We start from the raw sequence: 8,234 nt of genomic DNA, 5'->3' as shown, positions 1-8,234 counted from the left end.
AAAAGGGGAAAAAAAAAAAAAAGGCACAGCACCAGAATTGCACCCAGTGTTTTACTGACAAGAAATATAAGTCCTTGCCCAGAGAATTTATAGCTGAAATGAGTCTAATAGCACCAGGCCTGATGGCCCCGTCTGCGTGCATTGCAAATTACTCACATGAGCAGCCGCACTGACTCCGTCTGAAGGATTTTTTGACGTGCACAGTCTGGCTCACAGTGATTAGTGACAGCAAACTGCAAGAGGAAAAGGGATGACGAGAGAAATTGCTCTAAGGCAACATTATTTACTACTTGCCTCCCTCCTAAAAAGAGTCAGAAGTTTGACTATTTCTTTCATTGGTTTCACTTTTGTTTTAAACTAGGCACTTGCCAGAGTGTAAATCATTTATCTCAAGGTTCCCTCGCACAGGGAAGTCACAAGACAAATCCAGCGCAGGTAAAAGTCCTACTTCATTGATATAATTCATTATTATCACTGTGATGTACATGACAACTAATAAAATGCAGTTGCTTACTTCACCAAGATAAAATCTTAGAAGAGTGTTGGCTGAGGAGCTAAATCCCCACTTCTCCACCTCCCACCTACTGGGGGTGGCCAAAAGTGTTTGGTTGCCAGCTGACTTGTGGTTGAGTGTGACCAAGGATAAATCAGCTAATATTGGGCTTTGCTGGGACTAGTGGTATGGCTGATGAGATGATTCTATTTTATACCTACCTGCTAATGCTGGCTCTTGCTTGAGAAACCCAAAGCTCTGTTTCTCACAAACAGCATTTATTTCTTTCCTTCAGAAGCAAGTAGAAAGCTCACTGCAAAATTGGCATCCCAAATGTAACCATTCACAGCTACAAGCCTGAGGCTGCAAACGTTGTTGTTCCTGTATCAAAGTTAATTATTTTAAGGCATTTCAGTTTCAAAAATCATGTGGTAGCCTGAGAGTTGAACAATACAAACCTCACGTGATTGCAGAAGAGACCCGGTGGTTTTATGCTAACTTTTGTTCCCAAACGCGGTCAAGGAAGAGCAATACTAATGAAATAAAAGGCAACATCCAGCACCCAGATGTGGATTTAAAAAAAGCCACCCAATTTTTAAGTTCAACTCTCAGATGGAGATGGTGTATGTCAAAAGTATCCTCTCCTACATCCAATAACACTTGCGCACCTTTGTTTAACGCTAATGCAGAATGCTGCCTCGCTGCATCTTTTTCCAGCCCCTTGCATTTACTGTGTATTATAACAGATCTAGATTTGTAAAGGGCATCGTGTTAAACCATCACTGTATTGTAACGGTATCAGGATTGCTATAGTCAAAAGCTCAAAGCTGTTCAACCTCAGCACACAAAGATCAGTGAGACTATCTGTGTGCTGGACTCTTCAGTGGGCTCTGTGAACACCAAAGAGTTCTTGGAGCAGATAGGCATTTTCCCAAAAGGCAGCAGAAAATTTAAACCACCTTAGTATTTTACTGTCTGACAAGTAAAAGCGGTGTGTTAGATACTCCAGTACTATCATCATGCCCGTCTCCCGTGTTGTACCGGGAAATTCTGACTTCCACCAAGCAGGTTTGCAATACAATCCCATTTTCCCTGTCCTGCTGGGTCTCAAGTGCAATCGGCACTCCCCTCTTCTACCTTTCACCGGTGAAGAAACAAAGCAGCGCTGTTCCCCGCAGCTGCATCTCTGTCCCTTCACTGGTCCTCGGACTTGCCAACTGTGAAAAACTGGAATGCAGCTCAGTCCATCCACAGCGAGCCTGCAGGATGGAGAAAGTTGTGAACACAAATCAAGCCAAAGCGAGAGACAGCCGTCTCTGGCACTGCTGGTACCCACGGAGGTAATCTGCTCTGAGACTAGGACTCAGCTGGCCTACAAGATTGTGCAATCTTTTCATACCATGAGTTTGACTAAGTAATAAGTCAAAGGTATTTTGTTTTGCTTACATGCTTTATTTTTAAGTACATTCAAGATCGTAAGATGCTTGGACACTGTTATGATACTAGAGAGCACTCAGCATTGTACTGTTTGAGCACTCTACAGTCTTGAATGCAGTCATCCACAGCTGACACTCTACTGGGGTACTCCTATTAACCTCATTTCACTGACAGGGAACTGAGGTACAAAGATTCAGAACAAGAGCAACAAAGGTACTTGAGTGAAACAGAACTGAGCTGCTTCATGGTCGTTGGGGAATGCAAAAGGCTAAATTACGACCGTACACGCTGTGCACGTGAAAATGGGGAGACAGACATACCCACAGCAGCTGGGCTGCTAAGCTAGTTACTGTGGGTGTGGTTGAAAGATGGGGATTTATTGACCTAACATCTGAGGCCAAGACCCGCTGCACTCAAGCAGGTATGTTGTCTCTGGGTACCAGGGATGTTCTTTTTTGTTGATGTTGTTGCTAAAAACAGACAAAAGAAGATAAGTTGATGGTGTTCTCTTTTATGGAATAACATAAAAGGACTTTTCTGTTGAAAACCCAGGTAATCACACTCCGTATTTCGACACCTGAGTAAGGCCTAATTCCCACTTCCGGTGACTGTGTTTTTGTGGGTTTGGCTGCAAGGGTCTTGCCCAAAATTGCACAAATCATCAGCAATGAAGGAAGCATCTCAAACCCAGTTAGATTTGTGCCATAGTCATAGAGACATTCCTCTTCCATCTGCTTCGACCGAGTCACATATATTTAAAACAGGCTTTCTAAATAATCTCGCAGTTGCATATCCTGATTTAGACCTGAAATCTTTCTTGTAGTTTCTCTATACCAAGAACAAACTGTACCACCTGGCCATCCTAACGAAGGGAGAATTTGTCTATGAAATGTAAGACAGCACAGAAGGGGGCAGGGCAGAACCTTAGAAGAAAAGTACATGAAATTCAAATTAGGCTGAAGAAGGGAAAGATTTCCAATAGAGAAATTAACAATTTTGCTTAAGATAACGGGGAGATATGGCAAAGCAGCTCTTCAAGGACTGAGATAATTTCAATTTTCTCCACTTAAAATTCCAGCCTACAGTCTCTGATGAACTTCTTGTCAACATAGCATGGGCTTCTTGACAATGTTGCTCTTGTTTAGGTTTGTCTCCTCCTCCTTGCTCATACAAAGTAATGTTATTAATCTGTTCAAGACAGGATTCAAAGCTCTGGCATTATTGTTATTCTTTATCTTCTTTCAGTCCAGATAGGTATACATTTCCTATTTTCTCTTAGAAACAAAGCTGAAGATCTGCTTCATTTGTTGCCTTTCAGGGAAAGAATCAAAATTGTCTCAACGCTAAGGTTATATGGGAAAAGTCACACAAGAGCATGCAAGTAATGGCCCCGTGGCCCCCTCTGCAGTACTGGATTTACCATTAAATGATCCAGAGATTTACTAGAGCAGTATGCATGTGAAGGTCTCCAGATTGCACCCATGTTGAAAAGAAGACATGGATTTTGCCACGGCAATTAACATGCAGTAACATTTTAGAATTGGTAACAGATGTTTAAACTTTTTGAGATTAACAGGTAGGCTAACAAATAAACTATGCTCCCTGCATCACAATTTTACCATGTATTACCTAACATCTGAGGCAAAGACCTTAAAACCTTCCTTTGAAAAAGGCTGTGCTCCGTGAAAAGGCATCTATGTAGGAGTGATTTGCAGTATCTTGTCATTTCACTACCTTTGAACTGTACAATGCATGTTCTTAGTCCCATGAAAACCACATTGTCTACTGTTATAAATTATCAAACAACAGAATCTGGAAATCATAGTTGGAAAGGTATACACAACGAACAAGTAAATATTACACTATTATTATGCTGTGCATTTCTAATGCACCTAATACGGTGAGACTGCAAACTAGCGATCCTAGTACCTTTATTGTATAGTAACGTTTCCCATAATACTCTTGCTCACACAACCCGCCTTTTTACTGTAATAACTTCAATTTTAAAAAATAGCTCTTTAAAACACTGCCCTACAAGGTACAGACTGATACCTCTTTCATGATACAAAAATATTTGGATACAAAAGATGAGGTTTCATTTTCATAATTTAAGAAACTATGAAAGCAAACCAGAAGTAGCAGAGACAATTGCCTGCTGAACGACTGACCTATGGCAAGAGCATCTGGGATCTTCCTACCTTCAGGCAGTGGAAGTACCACCTGTTTCAGAAAGGCCACCCCCAGTGAACTGAAAATCAAGAGAATTTCATTCTGAAAAGGTCCCACTAACAAAAGTAATTTCTCTGCTTAGCCTCTTGTCTGCATAAGGGGTTTACAAATATGTAAAATTTAGAGAAAGCACCTTCATTTACTGATGAGCTGCTGAAATAATGCAATGGTGAGAGGTGTGCTATTATTGGTATTTTTTTCCTTGAACCTCACCTCTGAGTTTATGCAGTTTACTATTCAAAGTAGTCAACCTTGTTTGTTGCCGAAGGTGAAAACACGTTGAAAATGCAGTGACAGAAACTAAAAAAGGCAAATATATGCTATGCTATTTTGTAACAAAACCTTTAAAAATGTATTGTTTGGGGAGTTACTGTTTATTTGTGGTTGATAATTTTTAGAAGAGTTCAACTCAACAGGAACTGGCTGTCAGTTATCTATTTATAACTGTTTGAGAACTTGATATGGATACTGAAAAAACAATTGGATAATATCTCTTTCTACTTTTGCTGGTAGACCTGAATGTCAAAGTGAAAGACATTCATTTCAGACACTGCATTTTGCACTCTTCGGTACGAAGGCCACTCATTATTTTGACACAGGTAATGGTTAAGTTTGTATTTCCTCAAGGGAATTACAGTAACTGTAGTAAAAACATTCAGGAGAAATCTAGTGACATTAGGCTATCCTCCATAAACATACCACAACACTTACGCAGAAAGTGTTGGTGGAACAGTAGTAAAGTTTGTTGATAGAAATTTTCCAGTCTTTAAATTCCACACCTAACTTCAATTTGTAGACCAGTAAGTGCAATTCCTAGCATGAACATGGTCATAGACAGACATTACTGACTGGTGCAAGAGACAAGGAAGATGATCACAATTCTGTTTTCTAGGTGTCTGGATGGATGAAGGAGAGGGTTTGCACAGTGCAGCCAAAGACAGCACAGAAAGTGAGGCTGTGCCCACGCTTCGAGCCAGGACTGCAGCGCACAGGCGTGCTTGCGTTGGCATCCAGAGTAACAGCAAAGATGTCGAGGGCTGCTTTACCTTCTTGAATGGCACATGCTGAATAGCATCTCTACATTCTATGAGCTACCGAGATTAAAGCTAGCTCAGATATGACTGAGCCACCGCTTTGTTGAGACTCATCATGGAAGGTATCTTTGAATGCTAATTACGCCAAATTTTTCTTCCTTCCTGGAAGAGTGAAGGAGAGGAAGTGTACCTAAACATTGCTATTTAGCCTCCCCTCCCCTATTCCACCAGACTCCTAAAGACACCACATTTAACCTTATCTATTGTACACTTACTTCTGAAGCAAACCACTTTTTATTTAAACGGTGTAAAACAGGAGGACTTTTTAGCAAAGAATACCTTGGTAAAGAAATTGTCTTAAACTATAACCAGGTATCATCACATAAATATTAATGAAAATGTTAAAACACCATAATCTATTTCTTCTCCAAAGTGTGTTTCTCACTAGGTTCATACTAGGTAGGGTGACAGATATATTATCTTCATTTTCTATAGTAACCAGAACCCCCACCCCAAACCAGTATGTTAGCTTTACTACAGAGTAGTAATCCTCTTCCTTATTTGCTCTAAACAATTGCAAGTGGTGCTTGCAGAAGTACAGTAACATCAAAATCACTTGGTCATCTTTATGAAATTTATAGAATCGGTGCATCTACAAATCTATATTCAAAATGTGTATTGCATGCTTACGGTATGTAATGCATACTTGCTTCATTTACAGTTACAGACAACAGCATATGCAATAAGAAACTGTTAAGCAAAATATACCCTGGTAATCAGATGACCATGAAAACTTAAGCCTCTTCAACAGTTAACATCTTTCATAACACTGCTAAAAGCATTAATGAAAATTGAAGTGTGAAAAATGTACATTCTTTATTCTGCTGTTTAGATACAGAATAAAATTTAACTTTTCAGAAAATAAAACTATAGCTACAGCCTTGAGAGCTGTCAGTTTGCTTTTGAGGATAAAGTACATGCACTTTTTCCAGTTACTTTATTGCACATAATGTACAGTCATAAATGGTGTTTTATTTACATGTGTTTTGGCAATGTCCATGTTTGTTTTTCCCCTCAGAATACATTATTTTGCACAAACAAAACCTTAAATGTTTCACACAAACCGCCATCATACAAGTCAGAGCATATATGTATGTATGTTGTTTTGTTGTTGTTGTTTTTTCAATTAATTCTTCTAGGAGTTTCAGATCTCAGTTAATCTTTGCCTTGGGAGTCGGATTCCTCCCAGTTAGTCTGTTGTCAAAGACGGACATCCGAACTGCTGGCACCAAGAAATTAGCACTGCAACCTGCTGTGCCCAACACCCACCTCCTATGCAGAACCATACCACCTGCAATTAGCGCGCAGGCACATAGAAGGAAGAGCACCGTACTTTTGTTAACCAGTTTGATTCAACATTGATTACCACGTGTTAGTGTTATGGTTCATGTGTTATTTGGACAGTATTCCATTAATACTGTTTTAGAAAAATATATCAAATATATTAAAAACAAAATAGAAATTCCAATAACAATTACGTACTTTCAACCCTAGGAATGTGTTACTCAGCTTTCAGTCTGTACAATGCACTATTTACGATGACTGCTATTTTTACCCAGACACAAAGAATTAAGTTTCGTATACGCACAAGTATGTTTCCCCCAAGTTAAAGTAATTTCTTAATGGATGGCAACACACTTCAATATTTCCCTGCATTTTCAGGGCAGAAAACCTTTCAGTGGTCCCCCTCAAAGAGTACAATCTGGGAATAAACCATTCATTACATGCAGATTTTGTACATACTTTTTGAAGATATGTTCAAATAAAATATCAATATTGTCAGTATACACTGAACATGTGTTCATTAAAAACATTTGAAAGACGTCCCTGAAGACTCTAACACCAAAAAAAAAAATACTCTCGGAGAAACCAAATTTGTTGTACTTTGGTACAACCGTTCACTTTTAAGAAGTGAATAGCATTGCTCAGATTTTACTTTGAAAGGCTCTATGATGTTTTAGTTTATATTCTGACCTACTCCGAAAAACAAACAGATTTACCCTAAGATAAATCCCTTTATTGGATGGAACAGCAACTCTCTAACGATCTTTCAAATGTTAGGACAATATAACCCCAGAATAATAATAAAGAAAAAGAACAACCTAGCTTCAGTGATGTAGCAGTATTGAAGCCATCCTCAAGCTCGGTTCTAAAAATAGCCCGATTCTTTCCTATAAGCAGGTGGAGTATAAAAGAGTTAAATTTTTAGACAAGCACTTAGGTAAACTGAGAAATGCATTTGGTGGACAACAATAATTAGTATAAAATTTTGATTTGAGAGTTTTCCTTTTTTTTCTGTCCTTCAAAGTACTTCAAAACTTACAGCAACTTTCACTACTGCATATAATGAAGAATGAGATGAAAATGCACTGTGGACAAAGTATGGCAGTAGTTCATATAGAATAAAAATGCAAAATAATAAAAATATTACAGAAAAGCAGTCGTTCTGGGAACAGAAGTATTCTTCAATATAAAATAGTATTCTTTTGTCCCATCTGAATAGTTTCACCTGGAGGGAGTACTTCACGAAGTTTAAATGTGTGCCTCTGACAAAATTCTTTAGGAATATAAATTATTGGCTCTGAAATGACACTTGTGCCATTATCCAATCAAAAGGTCCTGATGTTATCTATTGTAAATGACTAATTTTTTTATCATCTGCCCATAGCTGACTTTTAGGATAGTAACATATTCATGATCTGTTAAATTAAAAGGATTTCTGTACAAGTGAACTGACTCTAAATGCATTGATATTTCAGCTGTACCTATACATTTTTGTAAAACAGAGCTACATGCCATAAAAAAACCCAACAAACATCGTCATCAGAGCTAGACTATTTTTCCTCCATAAAATAAAGCAGCATTCTATTTTAATTCCTACCAATACTGTGATAACTTTTTTAAATTAAAGTTTTATATCGCATGGATTTCAAGGTACGTAGTTTGAAACATCATAAATTAAAGAAGGCATTTGAACAGAT

The sequence above is a fragment of the Aptenodytes forsteri genome, unplaced genomic scaffold, assembly GCF_000699145.1.
Source record: "Aptenodytes forsteri isolate BGI_AS27 unplaced genomic scaffold, ASM69914v1 Scaffold210, whole genome shotgun sequence".
In the NCBI taxonomy this organism is placed as follows: domain Eukaryota; kingdom Metazoa; phylum Chordata; class Aves; order Sphenisciformes; family Spheniscidae; genus Aptenodytes; species Aptenodytes forsteri.
The sequence above is the reverse complement of the archived record's forward strand: the minus strand, read 5'-3'. Positions refer to the sequence as shown.